Raw genomic sequence first — 19,230 nt, 5'->3', positions numbered from 1 at the left:
TTGCCCCCACCCCCCCTCCAATTCATCAGTCCAGTCGTAGCGCTTCAGCCAAAAAGCCTCCAATACCAGTGGTGCCTGTTCAAGGTTTTTGGAGTGCACCGGCCACCAGGGCAGGCAGTAGGACCCGGAGCCAAGGCACTGGCAGCCCACCCCCTGTAAAGGCTCTAAAATTGGAGAGTGGACGACGGGACCATGTTAAGACTCCTGGTGGGAAACCAACTGACATGGGTTCCAAGGGGATTGGAGAGTCAGCTGGTCAGCAAAGGTGGGGAAGGGCCAGAGGAAGTCTGCCCAGCCTGTTGTGAGTGTCACGGCGGAGAAGTGCACCATCATTTCCGGCGGTCGAGACACAACCGGCAGCACCATCGTCACTGGTCCAGAGACCACCGCCAGAGTCAGTGCCCAGGAGGGCCCAAGTATCCTCACTGGTCCAGAGACCACCGCCAGAGTCAGTACCCAGGAGGGCCCAAGTATCGTTACTGGTCAGGAGACCACCGCCAGAGTCACAGCCCAGGAGGGCCCAAGTATCGTCACTGGTCAGGAGACCACCGCCGGAGTCAGTGCCCAGGAGGGCCCAAGTATCGTCACTGGTCAGGAGACCACAGCCAGAGTCACAGCCCAGGAGGGCCCAAGTATCGTCACTGGTCAGGAGACCACCGCCGGAGTCAGTGCCCAGGAGGGTCCAAGTATCGTCACTGGTCAAGAGACCACCGTCAGAGTCACAGCCCAGGAGGGCCCAAGTATCGTCACTGGTCAGGAGACCACCGCCGGAGTCAGTGCCCAGGAGGGTCCAAGTATCGTCACTGGTCAGGAGACCACCGCCAGAGTCACAGCCCAGGAGGGCCCAAGTATCGTCACTGGTCAGGAGACCACCGCCGGAGTCAGTGCCCAGGAGGACCCAAGTATCGTCACTGGTCAGGAGACCACCGCCAGAGTCACAGCCCAGGAGGGCCCAAGTATCGTCACTGGTCAGGAGACGACCGCCGGAGTCAGTGCCCAGGAGGGCCCAAGTATCGTCACTGGTCAGGAGACCACCGCCAGAGTCACAGCCCAGGAGGGCCCAAGTATCGTCACTGGTCAGGAGACCACCGCCAGAGTCAGTGCCCAGGAGGGCCCAAGTATCGTCAGTGGTCCAGAGACCACCGCCACCACCGGAGTCAGTGCCCTGGAGGGCCCCGGCTGCCACAGCCCCGCTGGACAGTGATGAAACGTCATGCCACACACCAATGTCCAGTGTAGAAGACATCATGCTACACACCAATGTCCAGTGTAGAGAACGTCATGTCACACACCAATGTCCTTATCAGAACCGCCATGGCAAAGCACCGCTGAACAGGGCAAAGACCGCCATGGCAAAGCACCGCTGAACAGGGCAAAGACCGCCATGGCAAAGCACCGCTGAACAGGGCAATGCACCGGGTAGGAATGAATGGACCGCCACATCAGGCATCCTTATCCCATGTGCAGCTGGGACAGTGACAGAACACGACCTTTCACGGGAGACTCATCCAGTCTGGGCACCAGTCCCCCCAGTACCAGTAGAGACCTGCATCAACTTGAGAGACTGTGGCTTTGCACTCCCCAGGATTGAACAGTGGACACCCCACCCACTGTATAGACTTGTGAGACTGTGGCTTTGCACTCCCCAGGATGGCACAGTGGGCAAACCACCCACTGTATGGACTTGAGAGACTGTGGCTTTGCACTCCCCAGGATGGCACAGTGGGCAAACCACCCACTGTATAGACTTGAGAGACTGTGGCTTTGCACTCCCCAGGATACATCAATGGGCATGGAGCCCCGTCGTGGATCTGGCTTTGCAGTCATCCGGCTGAGGTGCCCCCCCTTCCCTTCCCCCTGAGGTGCCTGTAGTATTTCTATCTGATGCCCCGGCAGTGTTCTCTCCGATTGTGGTCAGGTATCGTTTGTGGGCCTCGCCCATGCATTTTTGGACTGTTGGTGCACAGACATTGTTATGTACATATCTGCAGTACTTCTCGTATTGTATATAATTATGACTGATTTTCAAATATATATCTGTATATTTTTGTATGACATGTATATTGGCACATTACATTGTTTGACCGATTTTTGCTTTGTGTATTCATTCTTCCGGGGGAATTGTGGGTTGTTACTGTGATTTTTTGTGAATGCATTGGTGTGTATGTTGTAATATGCGAGGGTGGGGGTGGGGCTGTTTGGTGTGTGTCCCCCTAGCTTTTGCCTCTCCCCTCCCCCATGTCGTAGGTGCAGTACTCACTGTTGTCTGCGGCGCCTACGTAGCTCTTGGTCATAGAGGAGCAGAAACACAAGGGCAGGGAGTATTTGGAGTTCCGGCTCCATGGATTCCTTGTTCCTCGTGGGATATGTTCAGGTGAGCGTTTTCCCATACCAAAAGCTGTTTCTGCCGTGTTTTTATCCACGGTGAATCCACCCGGGAAAAGGTGGCAGATTGGCGGGTTGTAATACTGTGGGCGGTACATTGTCTTCCGCCTGTCTGTTGGCAGTGACCGCCGCGCTGCTTGTCTATACCGCCGTGGCGGGCGAAGTGTTAAAGTGGCTGTCTTTGTTGGCGGTTTCCGCCAGGGTCATAATTCCCTTTTTTTGTCAGCCGGCCTGTTTGCTGTATTTCCGCTGCTTTAACACCGTCCGCTAGGGTTGTAATGTCCTCCTATGTGTGTTGATAAGGGTGTGCCCTTCCTGTTTGACCATGTTAATGAAGAAAATGTATCATGAGGACACTGAGCACCATCGTAAGAGAAGGCATGAGGAGGAGGCCAGGAAAGATGATGCTATTGAAATGACACCTGTCCATCAGGATGTTTAAACTGTCAATGAGTGTTTTCATTGGGTATCAGAGGGCGGAATGTGGAATCACGTTCTCCTGGATCCATTATATTGATACACAATGAAAATACAGGCCTGTTTCTGTTGAACACCTTACAATGTTGAATTAGCTAGGCCTTGAAGAAATGTCTATTGTGCTCGAAACGCATTATGTTGCAAGGCTTGCTAAACTGACGGCCATCACAAGACACCACCGCATGCTAGCTTGTGAAATCCTCACTGATAAAAGTACTAACGTATGCACTTATGGTTTCTCTTTCTCCACATAAAGATGTTTCACAAGACATTTGATTCAGAGGAGATTGTGCAAGCTTCTTGTCTATGATTCTAACCCTTATATGGAGCATCATGTGTGCTATATAGAAAAAATGAATCATACGTCAATATCAAGAACCAATGAAATGTGTTAATGTGTCTGCAGTTTCATGCTATAAAAGATCATGCATTACTTCCTTGTGCAGACTGTTCGAGCTGGATTTAGGCTGCTCAGTCTCCATGTACATGTATTTCTTATTATGTCTTATTAGTTCTTATTAAAAGTTATCTAAGGAAGAGCGGCTGGTCTTGGTTTGTTTCCTGAATTGTCTGGATCTGAAATACTCCGACTTGGCTTCGACACCAGGACTTGGCAAGGCAGGATCCTGTTACAACAGAGACTTTCCTTTGAAGTTTGCTTCCTTCAAAGGCAGAGAGGGGTATAAGTAGTGGACCCAGAACCCCAGACGTTTAGATTACTTCTGGATCAAAAGGAGAAGAGCTGAAGAGCTGGAGGAAGAGTACTGCTGCTTTGCCTATGAGTGTGCATTGCAGAGTTGGCCTGCAGTTACTTTTTCTGCCTGGGAGAGTACAAAGACTGGACTTTGATGTGTTTTCCTGCTTGTGAAGTGTCTCCAAGGGCTTGGACTGAGCTTGCAGCCTGTTCTTAATTCTCAGGGCCATCAAAGACTTCCTCTGCCAGCACTTGGACGGTATTGCTGAGACTCTTACCCTGCCAAGTAGTGTTGAATCCGGTCTCTGGGCCCTTGAAAGGAGAAACTGGTGGAAACAAGGCTAAAATCCACGCACAGGAGCCATGCAGGAGACAAATTGACCCAACACTTCCTTTGTAGTTGAAAAATTGATGCACCAACTTCATTGCAGCTGGGAGACCATCTGCTGAAGGGGACCCCATAGTGTCAGGAGAACTTGGGGGGGAGGGGCGGCTGTCACAAGTGTCCGGCCAGTCCTGGTGTCTGGCAGTACCAATCCAGAGTGGAGGGTGCTGGAGACTAGACAGAGAACGGAGAGGGTTAGGCAGTCCCCAGTGGAGAACCTGGATGGTCAGGGGTCCACTCTAAGGTCAGAGCTCCCAGGAATGACTCTGGTGACATCACTTCTGGCCTGGGGCGCTTTCATGCACTGTCAGATGAACTGAAGGCTAGAGACCTGCGCCAGGCAGACTCTTACCCAATCACATGGGTTACTCCCCAGAGTCCTGGCTTGCCAGGCAGTGGTTCAGTCTAAGGGTACAGACCCTAGCCTGGATGGTCAGATTCAGAGGGTAAACTTGGCCTGATGGGTGAGGCGGTTGGCCCAACTGTCCCTCCCATTACGACTTCTAGGGGTACTCTCCATGGTGGGGGGATACTGAATTCTTGAAGGGCAGGGATAGGGGGAGGTTAAGCCTCACCCCTGAACCCAGTCCAACCTGAGGGTACAGACCCCAGGTTGGAAAACCAGTTGCAAGTTAACCTTCCTGCGCTGGTGGAAGAATTGTGAAGGACAGGTTCTGCAAGTGCCCTGACGATTCTGGATACTAGGGGGGGCACACCCAGTGGGGATGCAAGACTGCAGAAGGAGGGGTAGGGGGAGGGAAGCCTAACCCCTGACCCTGGTCCAACCTGAGGAAACAGACTCCAGGTTGGAAGGCCAGTTTCAGGTTAACCTCCCTGTACTGGTGGGAGAATTGTGCAGGACTGCTTTCTCAAGCACTCTGACAATTCTCAGGGGCCATTGATAGTGGGGGGGGGGTGGGACCCCAGAACAAGGGGTATGGGGAGGGAAGCCTCACCCCTGACCCTGGCCCAACCTGAAGGTACAAACCCTAGGTTGGAAGACCAGTTGCGGGTTAACCTCTCTGCACTGGTGGGAGAATTATCCAAGACTGCTTCCATAAGCACCCTGACCATTCTGGAGTCTGGGGATGCCTGGGGGGAGGGTACAGAGCCCCAGGGGGAGGATCAGTGTCAGGCAGCCATCCCTCACCTGGTAGAAGGGAGAGTGGACAAAGGGTGCAAGGCACCTGGGCTACTGCCCCCCCACTCTCCAAAGTCACAGTGGTTAGAGAGCCCTGAAATGCCTGGGGCCTGGTGTAGGAGGCTGGCCCTCTATGTAGTGTACAAAGCTAGGCATACTGTGCAGGGGTCGAGGTAACCACAAGTTGATTTACAGGGATAAAAATCAGATCACCTGATGCTCTAATTTTTAAGGTAGCTTTGTTGAGCAGTTAGGCCAATCTTGGAGAAGTGCACAGCATTTGTTGAACTCACAATAGCAACCCTGAAACTCACACACTCAAAGGAATAAATCAAGACCAGTTTAGAAAAATACATCAGATTTTCATGTAATTTTTAAGACCAAGATTATCAAACTTGGTTAAGTACTTTTTGAGATTTGAATGTTTGAAATGTAATAAAAATATTCCTGTTCTGCTTAATTAAGCACCATAGGAATCAATGGAACATCACCTTTAAAAATACATGTAAAATTGCACGGTTGAATTACCGAGCTCTTCTTTTGCAGGTTGGTCGAGGTCATCGGTGGGCACACTGTAGCAGCTGGAGAAGTTTGGACGGCTCCAGATTCTGGCAGGAACGGCAATGAAAAGTCTCTGGAACGGATTCAAGGCCTCTGTGGGGGACCATTTAGAAAAGGACTGCACAGGTACGTTGAGAGGTGGTTCCTTGGGGTCCCCTTGAAGTGCCGAAGTTGTAAGGGGTGAGGGACCCTTAAGGAACATCAGGATCTTCATTGCAGGGAACAGGGTGGCTGAGTGCAGAGCATATCAGTGAGAGAAGAGCTGTGCCCAAAAATGCCCTTTGGAGCTGAAGGTGAGCCAGTTCAAGGGTCATTTGCAGGACAATGGGGGCATTCTGGTAGGAGGTCTGGGTGTTCCTTAAGTCCCTCATCTGGGGCTACCTCCTGATCCTTTTTCTGCCCCGGGCGGGCTGGTTTTCTTAGTGTCATTAGCTGACCAATACCCAGGTTATTGGTACATTTTGACCACCGTAGGGTGCAGTGCCACCGTGCTTGGTACACTTGCAGGGATTGTCCTCACGGTCATTGGTGTGTTGTCGGATCCAGCTGTGACTTCTGGTTCGGGAGTTAGTGGCTGGTTAGTGAAGTGACCGTTACTGGTGTGCTGGTTTCTTCCCGTTGCAGAGTGGTACCTCACTCTGGAACGAGTTCCTGGATTAGTGTTGAAGCCTGGAGGTCAACTGGGGTTCTTTAGAGTTTTTCCAGTTGTCCAGCAGCTCATCAGTGGAAATTGTCAGGTTCTGGGTGCAGCAGGCAGGGTTTAAAGCCTTTCTTCTTTGTGCAGCAGGTCCACAGTTCTCGTGCCTTGGATCTTCTTGGTGCTGGTCTTTGCTTTGTCTGTTGAACCTGACTACCTGGTCTTGGGGTGCCCACTAAATACTGAGGGGCATATTTATGCTCCGTTTGCGCCGAATTTGCATCGTTTTTTTCAACGCAAATTCAACGCAAAACTAACTCCATATTTATACTTTGGCGTTAGACGCGTCTAGAGCCAAAGTCCATGGAGTTAGCATCATTTTTTGGCGTGAACACCTTCCTTGCGTTAATGATATGCAAGGTAGGCGTTCCCGTCTAAAAAAATTACTCCGATGCATATGCGTCGTATTTATACTCCCGGGCAAAAATGACGCCCGGGAGTGGGCGGGGCAAAAAAACCTGCATTAGCGCCGGATTTTAACGTCTGGGTCAGGGCAGGCGTTAAGGGACCTGTGGGCTCAGAATGAGCCCAGAGGTGCCCTCCCCTGCCCCCAGGGACACCCCCTGACTGGAGGAAAGGCATTTCGTTGATGGTTGATAACCTCAAATTATATAGACTATCTGAAAAGCTCCAAAAGGAAGACATGGAGGGGTCCAAGGCAAGCTGTTACCTGAGCCTCTGGGCATAGAGCTGTTGCCAAGACTGGTGATGCAGAGGACACATAGAATCACACCAAGATAAGTTAAAGTTCTGAAGCCATGAATATCATTGCCTCTTTCCTAAATCACAGATAAACACAGCAAGCAGTTGAGGCATCATGAGAAAATGGTCAATTCATATTGGCTAGTCACCCCATCCACACAGCCAATTACTTTTCAATGGAAGCAAACATGAAAAGAAATGTCTTCCTAGCATAGATACCACAGTTGCGCATATGAGGCATTATGTATGATCACCAGAAACCCCTGCTAATGTGATGTAATACGGGCAGCCTCAGAATATATGTAACTCAGAACCAGATGGTTTAAATTGTTTTTTCAGAAAGCTGAGAATCAATTGACCTTGAAATATATTTTTATCAAGAACACCCTCTGTGGGAGCCACCTTCACAGGATCTAATTAATAAGCATCAATGCACGCACAACAAAAGAATCTGAATTTTATTGATCATGATACAGTTAATTAAAATGTTTACATGATAAATTACTAGAAACAGTAAAAATAAAGTGGATAAAAACAGGTACACAAACAAAGGACCCTTGTAAAACCATATTTAAAAGTTTTTGCTAATAACATTGTCCGATAAGCCGGCACGGCTTGATTGGACCTCTTCAAATTGCGCAAGAAGATTTAAAAAAACTGTCTTAAAAAGGCAATTGATAATAACTGCTGTCCCAGCTGAAATCCCTTCAGATAGTTGACTCCAGTGCCATTAGCCTGTGTCAATATATTGTCCATAGAGGTGCAATGACATACAAGGTTTAAGTGTCAGTGCTTGAAAAGTGCAACAGAGTGTGCACAGTGGGCACTACTGTAGCTCGTTGCACACGACAAAAGAAAGTCATGTAACTTCTCAGAAAAAGACCAAGTTAATTGGTGGGAGCTATCATAAGCCACAGAGAGTGAGAGAAGTCCACACCTGCATTGAAGCAGAACTCTTTACTACACTTGAGTTTCCCTCCAAGAGATTTTTATGAAGACCAAAGTCCTGCCAAAGTATCTTTAAATAATTGCACAAAAAAAAAAAAATCCATTTACATGCAATGCAACTAGACAGGGCCACACCCTCCAGATGTCTAGTCTCCTATAAAAGAGAAGGACATCCTACCGCAAAGCTCTATGCTATCAAAATGAATAGGAGTTGGAACAACGCATGCTGGAACCACGCATGCCTAAACAACGTGGTCGGAACAACAATTGCGTGGTTACCATAAATGCCTTTACCACGAATGCCTTAACAACAATTTTTAGTTGTAAAGGCATTCCTGGTAAAGGCATGCGTAAACAGCATGCTTAGTTCCAGCATGTGACTCCCCCCACTCCTAAAACAATCGTACCCCAACCCCCCCACCCCACCCCTAAAAATAATTCTACCACTACACCACTCCTAAAACTTAAACTACCCCCGCCCCTAAAACTACTGCAACCCCTACCCCCCTAAAACCTAAACTACCTGACCCCCCAAACCTGCCCCTAAAAACTAAACATACCTTGACCCCCACCCCACCCCTAAAACTACTGCGACCCCCACCCTCTAAAACCTAAACTACCTCGACCCCCCAACTCTCCCCCAAAACTACATCGACTTCCCACCCACCCCTAAAAACTAAAAATACACCGAGCCCACCACCCACTCCCCTAAAACTACTGTGACCCCCTACAACCTAAACTACACCGTCACCCACCCCGCCCGTAAAAACAAAAAATATCCCAACCCCCCACCCTGCCCCTAAAACTGTAGCGACCCCCCACCCCACCCCTAAAACTAAAAATGACTTAGAGTTTGATGAAGGGGGTTGCTCCATCACAAATGTGATGGATATCCCATCCGCCGTATTAGGATTCCCATAGGCCATAATGGGATTGTAATACGACGGTCCGGTTATTCATCATGTTTATGATGGAGTAACCCCCTTCGCCTAACTCTAATTCAGGTCCTCTGTCTGTTAGAGCCAAGAGATTACTGAATGTTGTGTAAATCCTTAGATATCTACCTATGATTGTCTATATAGGAATGACTAGGTCTCACCATAAAGACAATTTATTGTTTGAACTCTCTGTAGGGCATGTCAGATCTCTAGTGACATGTTGATTGAATTGAGGGGGCTTGTGGGATAAAATAAAGGTTTGGCACTAAGGGGCATATTTATACTTCGTTTGCGCCGAATTTGCGTCGTTTTTTTCGACGCAAATTCGGCGCAAAACTAACACCATATTTATACTTTGGCGTTAGACGCGTCTAGCGCCAAAGTATGAGGAATGAGCGTCATTTTTTTGTGTGAACGCCTTCCTTGCGTTAATGAGATGCAAGGTAGGCGTTCCCGTCTAAAAAAATGACTGCGACGCAAATGCGTCGTATTTATACTCCCGGGCAAAAATGACGCCCGGGAGTGGGCGGGGCAAAAAACCCCGCATTTGCGCCTCTTTTTAACGCCTGGGTCAGGGCAGGCGTTAAGGGGCCTGTGGGCTCAAAATGAGCCCAGAGGTGCCCTCCCCTGCCCCCAGGGACCCCCCCTGCCACCCTTGCCCACCCCAGGAGGACACCCAAGGATGGAGGGACCCATCCCAGGGACATTCAGGTAAGTTCAGGTAAGTATATATATATTTTTTTTAATATTTTTTTTGTGGCATAGGTGGGCCTTATTTGTGCCCCCCTACATGCCACTATGCCCAATGACCATGCCCAGGGGACATAAGTCCCCTGGGCATGGCCATTGGGCAAGGGGGCATGACTCTTGTCTTTACTAAGACAGGAGTCATGTTAATGGCGCCTGGGCGTCATAAAAAATGGCGCAAATCGGGTTGAGGCGATTTTTTTGCCTCAACCTGACTTGCCCCATTTTAAGACGCCCTAACGCCATTTTTCCCAACGCCAGCGCTGCCTGGTGTACGTGTTTTTTTTCCACGCACACCAGGCAGCGCCGGTCTGCTAGCGCCGGCTAATGCCATTCCATAAATACGGCGCCCGCATGGCGCTTCAGAATGGCGTTAGCCGGCGCTAAACTTTTTGACGCTAAACTGCGTTAGAGCAGTTTAGCGTCAAAAAGTATAAATATGGGCCTAAGAGACATCGACAACCAAAAGACTCCTAAACCCAGGGCCGGCCTGGCCGTATGAGGCATCGGACGTTTCCCCGGGAGGCTGGAAGGGTGGGGTCTGCTCTTGTTACTGCGGGCCGCTTTTGTAGCAGTGAAGCAGCTTTAAAAGCATTGAAGAGTTGAATATCCAATCCTTTTCAAGCAACAATAACAGTGCCAAGATAACTCTGATGATTAATGTGTCTGCTGGAGAAAGATCGAGTTTTGTCTGGTGGCAGCTTTGCGCATCTAAGTTAGCACAGAGGGTTAATATCGCTGCTGCAAAGTACTTTACTATGCAGATTACAGAACAGTATTTTATACGCATAGCTCAATGGGATGCTGCTGTTTTCACAAAGATCCTTTAGTTACTGTGCAGGTAAAAAGGTACAATCATGATCTGGATCAATGAGCTATGAACTGCCATCAGAGCTTCATGCAGACTGTATGGCACAGGTTAGAAAGTTATGTTTTTTCACAGTCTTTGATTATCCCAATTTTTCTAAAAATGGTTTGTTCGGGTAGAAATAAGTTGTTCTTAGTAAAGTCAACCCTAACCACTATGTTATATTCTCAATCCTGCATTTATGCTTCACCAGACCAAGCACTCTTAACAAATGCGTATCAGTATAGGGGAGATGTGAATCCTACACCTTCGAGTCCCCTTAATCTTATACAATATTTTCTATACACTGATTTGCACTCATGTGATTCACTGTCTCTGGATGAATGTGTGATGCAAACATCGTATGCTGGTGACTGAGGTGCTATAAAACAAATAAAAGACATGAGAGAGAGGGGCCATGGAGGGATGAGACGCTCTGTTAGAGGGTGCTAATGAGCCCCAATAAAGTTTGCCTCATCGTGGTGCTCTGTAAGGTCATCATTCACTATGCTTTAAAAAACAAATGCAATTAAAAATATAATGAAAAATGTGTTGTAGACTGTCCCATTTTTGCCATTTATATTCTATTTATTCCTTGAAGGCCCTTTCTGTCTACTCTCAGGTGTATCAAGGATTGTTCTGACCACAGAAGGACATGCATAGCCCTCAGACTCAGACATCCACGGTGGGGAGAAAAGCCACAGAGTTGTTGAAAATGACTGCAGCGATAAAACTCCATCACAACTTTAAAGTTCTCCCATTTCCCAGGTTTATCCAGGTGAGTGGATGCCAGACTCTCCTGCCATTAACTCCTTCATTGAGCACTGCAAGTCCTTGGAAATGACCCAGAATAAACTGCAACGCCAGCAGGTGACATGTATCTCTGCCAACAAGGTAAATACAGAGTCCTAAAACGTTGTATTTGAAAAAACATTTTCCAAGGCGAAAGTGCATCATGGTATTATATAAAGATGAATTTCATTTAAATTTTTGGCTTTAGAGTTAACTACAGTATAATTAAATGACAAGTTAAAAGTCACAAGCACACTGGCCGAGTGCCAGTTTTCCATTGGACTGCATGAGTACAGATGGTGGCTGTTGCTTCTGAGCTGAGGGGTGGAGTCAGCAGAGTATCCCCAGGCGGGGGGCACAGAGGGCTTTGTCGTTAGAACATAGCGGAGGGCCCTCGTCTGGCAGTAGCTGTATAGCCTGACCCATCCACGTTTGAGTACTAACTATGATGGTGATTGCACAATGTTTGCTTTTATTCCCTTTGCGCCCACCTGCCTACTTTGTTTGGTTTCTCTTTACTTATTGTTCTTCTCATTTAGTTTACTTGATTCTGTTTTTTGTTCTAAAATATGCAATAAAACTATTTTAAAAAACCCAAACACATGTGCACACAATGACAAGGATACAATGTCAGCAATCCTTGAGCTAAAGGTTTAGAAATTGTACGTTTAACTTTCTAATACACTTTGTGAAGCATTCATAGTAATCTCCCCCCTTTCTTTCAGAAGTGCTATAAATCTAGGCAGAAAGTGCAGTAAAAAGCTGCTGTGGATGCTGTTAGGCAGCTGCATCCTTAAGAAGTCTCATCAACAGCAGGTAGTTAATGCAGACACTGAAGTTGTCAATATAAAAATAATAATAATAATAATAGGAAACTACACAGAGCGAGGTGTGGGAAACATGCTAGTGTGCCTTAAAGTAAAGGAGGGATCCTCAGTTTAAATGGCTGTATCTCTGCTCTCGTAAGACACTGTGAGATTTTGTGCCTGATTTAGTGTTTGGAAGACAGGGTTCTGCATCATAAATGTTTAAACTCTTGAAGCAAAAACTATAAAAAGCTAACAGCCAGGAAAACAGTAGACATTCAATAGAACATGTGAAATAAAACAAAAGGTGACACCTCCTAAGAACACTGATAGATTTTGGAAAGGTAAAGCTTCCCATTTCTGGGTACATGTAAAGATCCTCATAGGATCCCTGGGAAGTGTGAGTCATTTCAAGCAAATGTATACAATAGGTGGAGACAAAAGGAAGCTTGATGATGCAACCAGATAAGTACGACAGGAGGGTTATTGTAGAATTAACTAGACTATGGAGTGTCTAGAGATGGAGGAAGCCATCATGAACCAGAAGCCAAATAATTCTCCAACCCTATAGTGTGTCCCAACATATAGAGCACAGTGCAAGGTACTGGTGTCTGTAAATTATTCAACCGAGCGTCCCAGAACCACCTTGAGGCAACTGACCAGTCCAACCCCTGACATGTCACTTGTGTAAGATATGCAAATGTAGAAAAAGCCCAGGGTGCATTGCATTCATAGAGCTAAAGTCAGCCTTTGACCTCGTCAGCAGGCTCAATCTGCACCTTGCGCTAATTCAGATAGGGATCAGGAGGTTGTTATTAACCACAGTAAAGGACTTGCCTCCTGCAATAACCACCCAAGTAAGCTTTGGTCTGCTCGTAGAGTGTAGCATCAGCTTCCCAGTGTACCATCAGGTGTGCACCAGACCTGAGACATTCCACTCTCTCATTCAATCTACATCTAAGTGATTCTGATGATGTTGGTCTATTAGTCAAAGTTCAACCTTGTAGGAGGCTGGCCTGGCTTATAGTGGGTACCTGATGGTACTTACACCTTGTGCCAGGTCCAGTTATTCCTTAGTAGTAGATTAGTAGTGTTCTAGAAGCTTAGGCTGATAGAGGTAGCTATAGCAGAGCAGCTTACGCTGAACTACGAGAAATGCAAGCTCCTACTATACCACTAATACAACTTAGCACTATCCCAAAAGAAAACACAATACTCAGAGTTACTAAAAATAAAGGTACTTTGTTTTAGTGACAATATGCCAAAAGTATCTCAGGGGATATATTCCCTTAGGAGGTAAGTAATATACACAAAATGTACACACACAAACCAAATCAGGTAAGTAAACAGTTAGAAAAGTAGTGCAAACACTGTGGAACACAATAGAATGCAGTAGGGAAAAATTTGGCCTAGGGGCAACACAAACTATATACTCCAAAAGTGGAATACGAACCACGAATGGACCTCAGGCCTAATGTAGTGTGTAGAGGGTCACCGGGAGTGTAAGAAAACACTAAGGGTGTCCAAGATACCCCACCCCAAGTCCCTGAAAAGTAGGAGTAAAGTGACCCTACTACCCCAGAAAGACAGTAAAGTCGAGATAGGGGATTATGCAAGAACACCAACTGACTGCAAAGAACTAAAGACGTATTCCTGGACCTGAGGACTTGTAAAGGAAGGGGACCAAGTCCAAGAGTCATGCAAGTGTCCAGTGGGGGCAGGAGCCCACTAAACCCCGGATGAAGGTGCAAAAGGGCTATCTCATGGTGGAAGAAGCCAAAGATTCTGCAACAACAAAAGGTGCCAGGAACTTCTCCTTTGGTCCGAAGATGTCCCACGGCATGCTGAAGGATGCAGAATTGTTTCCACGTAGAAAGACTACAAACAAGCCTTGCTAACTGCAAGAGTCACAGTTGAGGATTTTGGGTACTGCCAGGGCCCAGGAGGGACCAGGAGGTGGCCCTTTGGAGGAGGAAACAGAGGGGGCGCTCAGCAACACAGAGCACCCATGCAGAAGCAGGCAGCACCCACAGAAGCACCTGAACAGGTGTTCAGAAGATCTGAGCACCACGGTCGACTCAGCACAACAAAGGAGGGTCCCACAAATTCGGAGTCCAACTCAGCGATTTGGGCAAAGGAGGACGGTTGTGCTGGGGACCTGGGCTACGCTGTGCATGAAGGAAGTCTTGGAAGAGTGCACAGAAGCCCTAGCAGCTGCAGTTTATGCAGTAGACAGGATTACTGTCTGGCATGGGGAGGCAAGGACTTACCTCCACCAAATTTGGACAGAAGGGCCACTGGACTGTCGGAGACACTTGGAACCAGCTCCTGTGTTCCAGGGATCACGCTAGTCAGGATGAGAGGGGACCCAGAGGACCAGTGATGCAGAAGTTTGGTACCTGCGTTGGCAGGTGGAAGATTCCGTCGACCCACAGGAGATTTCTTCTCGTCTTCTAGTGCAGGGTGAAGGCAGACAGCCTTCAGAGCATGCACCACCAGGAAACAGCTGGCAGGATGAGGCGCTACAATGTTGCAGGTAGTCTTCTTGATACTTTGTTGCAGTTTTGCAGGCGTCCTGGAGCAGTCAGCGGTCGATCCTTGACAGAAATCGAAGAGGGAAGTGCAGAGGAACTCTGGTGAGCTCTTGCATTCATTATCTGGTGAGATACCCACAGGAGAGACCCTAAATAGCCCTCAGAGGAGGATTGGCTACAGAGAAAGGTAAGCATCTATGAGGAGGGGTCTCTGACGCCACCTGCTGGCACTGGCCACTCAGAGATGTCCATTGTGCCCTCACACCTCTGCATCCAAGATGGCAGAGGTCTGGGACACACTGGAGGAGCACTGGGCACCTCCCCTGGGAGGTGCTGGTCTGGGGAGTGGCCGCTCCCCTTTCCTTTGTCCAGTTTCGTGCCAGGGCTGGGAGGGGATCCCTGAACCGGTGTAGACTGGCTTATGCAAGGAGGGCACCATCTGTGACCTTCAAATCATTTCTAGAGGCCAAGAGAGTCTACTCCTCACAGGCCCTTCACACCTTTTTCCAAAGGGAGAGGGTGTAACACCCTCTCTCAGGGGAAATCATTTGGTCTGCCTTCCTGGGAAAGGGCTGCCAGACCCCAGGTAAGCAGAAACCTGTCTGTGGGTTGGCAGCAGTGGTAGCTGCAGAGAAAACCCCGGAAGGTTAGTTTGGCAGTACCCGGTCTCTATGCTGCAGACTCAGGATGCATGGAATTGTTCCCCCAATACCAGAATGGTATTGGGGTGACAATTCCATAATCCTAGTCATGTTACATGGCCATGTTCGGAGTTACCATTGTGACACTACACATAGGTATTGAACTATATGCAAAGTACTTTACTATTCAGATTACAGAACAGTATTTTATACGCATAGCTCTATGGGATGCTGCTTTTTTCACAAAGATCCTTTTGTTACTGTGCAGGTTAAAAGTTACAATCATGATCTGGATCAATGAGCTATAAACTGCCAACAGAGCTGCATGCAAACTTTATGGCACAGGTTAAAAAGTAATGTTTTTTCCCAGTCTTTGATTATCCCAATTTTTCTAAAAATGGTTTGTTTGGGTAGAAATAAGTTGTTCTTAGTAAAGTCAACCCTAACCACTATGGTATATTTTGAATCCTGCATTTATGCTTCACCAGACCAAGTACTCTTAAAAAATGCGAATCAGTATAGGGGAGATGTGAATCCTACACCTTCGAGTCCCCTTAATCTTATAAAATATTTTCTATACACTGATTTGCACTCATGTGATTCACTGTCTCTGGATGAATGTGTGATGCAAACATCGTATGCTGGTGACCGAGGTGCTGTAAAACAAATAAAATACATGAGAGAGAGGGGCCATGGAGGGATTTGCCTTATCCTGGTTGTAGGAAAGTACCATCTTGCCTGGCATGTTACCCCCATATTTCACTGTATATATGTTGTTTTAGTTGTATGTGTTACTGGGACCCTGACAGCCAGGGCCCCAGTGATCATAAGTATGTGGCCTGTATGTGTTCCCTGTGTGGTGCCTAACCGTCTCACTGAGGCTCTGAGGGACACCTGGTAGGTGGAGAACAGATTGCACCACTTCAGGGGGAAATCCAGACAATCATGGATTGGGTTCCCCCTACAACTCAGACCCAGGTGAGAGCCTTCCTAGGCCTCACTGGGTATTACAGGAGATTCATTAAAAACTATGGCTCCATTGCAGCCCCACTTAATGATCTCACTAGTAAGAAGATGCCTAAAAAGGTATTGTGGACAGCTAGCTGTCAGAAAGCTTTTGAGGAGCTCAAACAGGCCACGTGCACTGCACCTGCCCCAAAAAGCCCATGTTACTCCAAGAAATTCATTGTTCAAACTGATACATCTGAATTAGGGGTAGGGGCAGTCTTATCACAACTTAACTCTGAGGGCCAGGATCAACCAGTTGCTTTTATCAGCAGAAGGTTGACCCCTAGAGAAAGGTGTTGGTCTGCCATTGAGAGGGAGGCCTTTGCTGTGGTCTGGGCACTGAAGAAGTTGAGGCCATACCTGTTTGGCACTCACTTCATTGTTTAGACAGACCACAAACCTCTACTTTGGCTAAAACATATGAAAGGTGAAAATCCTAAATTGTTGAGGTGGTCCATATCTCTACAGGGAATGGACTATACAGTGGAACATAGACCTGGGAGTACCCAATCCAATGCAGATGGACTATCCAGATATTTCCATTTAGACAAAGAAGACTCATTAGGTCATGGCTAGTCTTATTGTCCTTCGTTTGGGGGGGGGTTGTGTAGGAAAGTACCATCTTGCCTGGCATGTTACCCCCATATTTCACTGTATATGTGTTGTTTTAGTCTATGTGTCACTGGGACCCTGCCAGACAGGGCCCCAGTGCTCATAAGTATGTGCCCTGTATGTGTTCCCTGTGTGAAGACCAACTGTCTCACTGAGGCTCTGCTAACCAGAACCTCAGTGGTTATGCTCTCTCTTTACAAATTGTCACTAACAGGCTAGTGACCAATTTCACCAATTCACATTGGCATACTAGAACACCCTTATAATTCCCTAGTATATGGTACTGAGGAATCCAGGGTATTGGAGTTCCAGGAGATCCCTATGGGCTGCAGCATTTCTTTTGCCACCCATAGGGAGCTCTGACAATTCTTACACAGACCTGCCACTGCAGCCTGAGTGAAATAACGTCCACATTATTTCATAGCCATTTACCACTGCATTTAAGTAACTTATAAGTCACCTATATGTCTAACCTTTACCTGGTAAAAGTTGGGTGCTAAGTTACTTAGTGTGTGGGCACCCTGGCACTAGCCACGGTGCCCCCACATTGTTCAGGGCAAATTCCCCGGACTTTGTGAGTGCGGGGATACCATTACAGGCGTGCACTATACATATGTCACTACATATGTATAGCGTCACAATGGTAACTCCGAACATGGCCATGTAACATGTCTAAGATCATGGAATTGTCATCCCAATGCCATTCTGGCATTGGGGAGACAATTCCATGATCCCCTGAGTCTCTAGCACAGACCCGGGTACTGCCAAACTACCTTTCCCGGGGTTTCACTGCAGCTGCTGCTGCTGCCAACCCCTCAGAGAGGTTTCTGCCCTCCTGGGGTCCAGCCAGGCTTGGTCCATGAAGGCAGAACAAAGGACTTCTTCAGAGAGAGGGTGTTACACCCTCTCCCTTTGGAAAAAAGGTGTCAGGGCTGGGGAGGAGTAGCCTCCCCCCGCCTCTGGAAATGCTTTGATGGGCACAGATGGTGCCCATCTCTGCATAAGCCAGTCTACACCGGTTCAGGGATCCCCCAGTCCTGCTCTGGCGCAAAACTGGACAAAGGAAAGAGGAGTGACCACTCCCCTGACCTGCACCTCCCCTGGGAGGTGCCCAGAGCTCCTCCAGTGTGCTCCAGACCTCTGCCATCTTGGAAACAGAGGTGTTGCTGGCACACTGGACTGCTCTGAGTGGCCAGTGCCAGCAGGTGACGTCAGAGGCTCCTTCTGATAGGCTCTTACCTGTGTTGCTAGCCTATCCTCCTTCCTAGGTAGCCAAACCTCCTTTTCTGGCTATTTAGGGTCTCTGCTTTGGGGAATTATTTAGATAACGAATACAAGAGCTCATCAGAGTTCCTCTGCATCTCTCTCTTCACCTTCTGCCAAGGAATCGACCACTGACTGCTCTGGACGCCTGCAAAACAAAGTAGCAAAGACGACTACTGCAACCTTGTATCGCTGATCCTGCGGCTTTCTCGACTGTTTCCAGGTGGTGCATGCTCTGGGGGTAGCCTGCCTCCTCTCTGCACCAGGAGCTCTGAAGAAATCTCCCGTGGGACGACGGAATCTTCCCCCTGCAACCGCAGCCAACAAAAGACTGCATCACCGGTCCTCTGGGTCCCCTCTCAGCACAGCGAGCGTGGTCCCTGGAACTCAGCAACTCTGTCCAAGTGACTCCCACAGTCCAGTGACTCTTCAGTCCAAGTTTGGTGGAGGTAAGTCCTTGCCTCCCCACGCTAGACTGCATTGCTGGGTACCACGTGGTTTGCAGCTGCTCCAGCTCCTGTGCACTCTTCCAGGATTTCCTTTGTGCACAGCCAAGCCTGGGTCCCCAACACTCTAACTTGCAGTGCACGACCTCCTGAGTTGTCCTCCGGCGTCGTGGGAACTTCCTTTGTGACTTCGGGTGAGCTCCAGTTCACTCTTCTTTGTGGTGCCTGTTCCTGCACTTCTGCGGGTGCTGCTTGCTTCTGAGTGGGCTCCTTGTCTTGCTGGGTGCCCCCTCTGTTTCCTCACGCAATTGGTGACATCCTGGTCCCTCCTGGGCCACAGCAGCATCCAAAAACCCTAACCGCGACCCTTGCAGCTAGCAAGGCTTGTTTGCAGTCTGTCTGCTCGGAAACACCTCTGCAAGCTTCTTCACGACGTGGGACATTCATCCTCCTAAGGAGAAGTTCCTTGTCCTCTTCGTTCTTGCAGAATCCACAGCTTCTACCATCTGGTGGCAGCTTCTTTGCAACCTCAGCTGGCATTTCTTGGGCATCTGCCCACTCACGACTTGAGTGTGACTCTTGGACTTGGTCCCCTTGTTCCACAGG

This window comes from Pleurodeles waltl, chromosome 3_2 (assembly GCF_031143425.1).
Source record: "Pleurodeles waltl isolate 20211129_DDA chromosome 3_2, aPleWal1.hap1.20221129, whole genome shotgun sequence".
NCBI lineage: Eukaryota > Metazoa > Chordata > Amphibia > Caudata > Salamandridae > Pleurodeles > Pleurodeles waltl.
Note: the sequence above shows the minus strand (reverse complement) of the source record.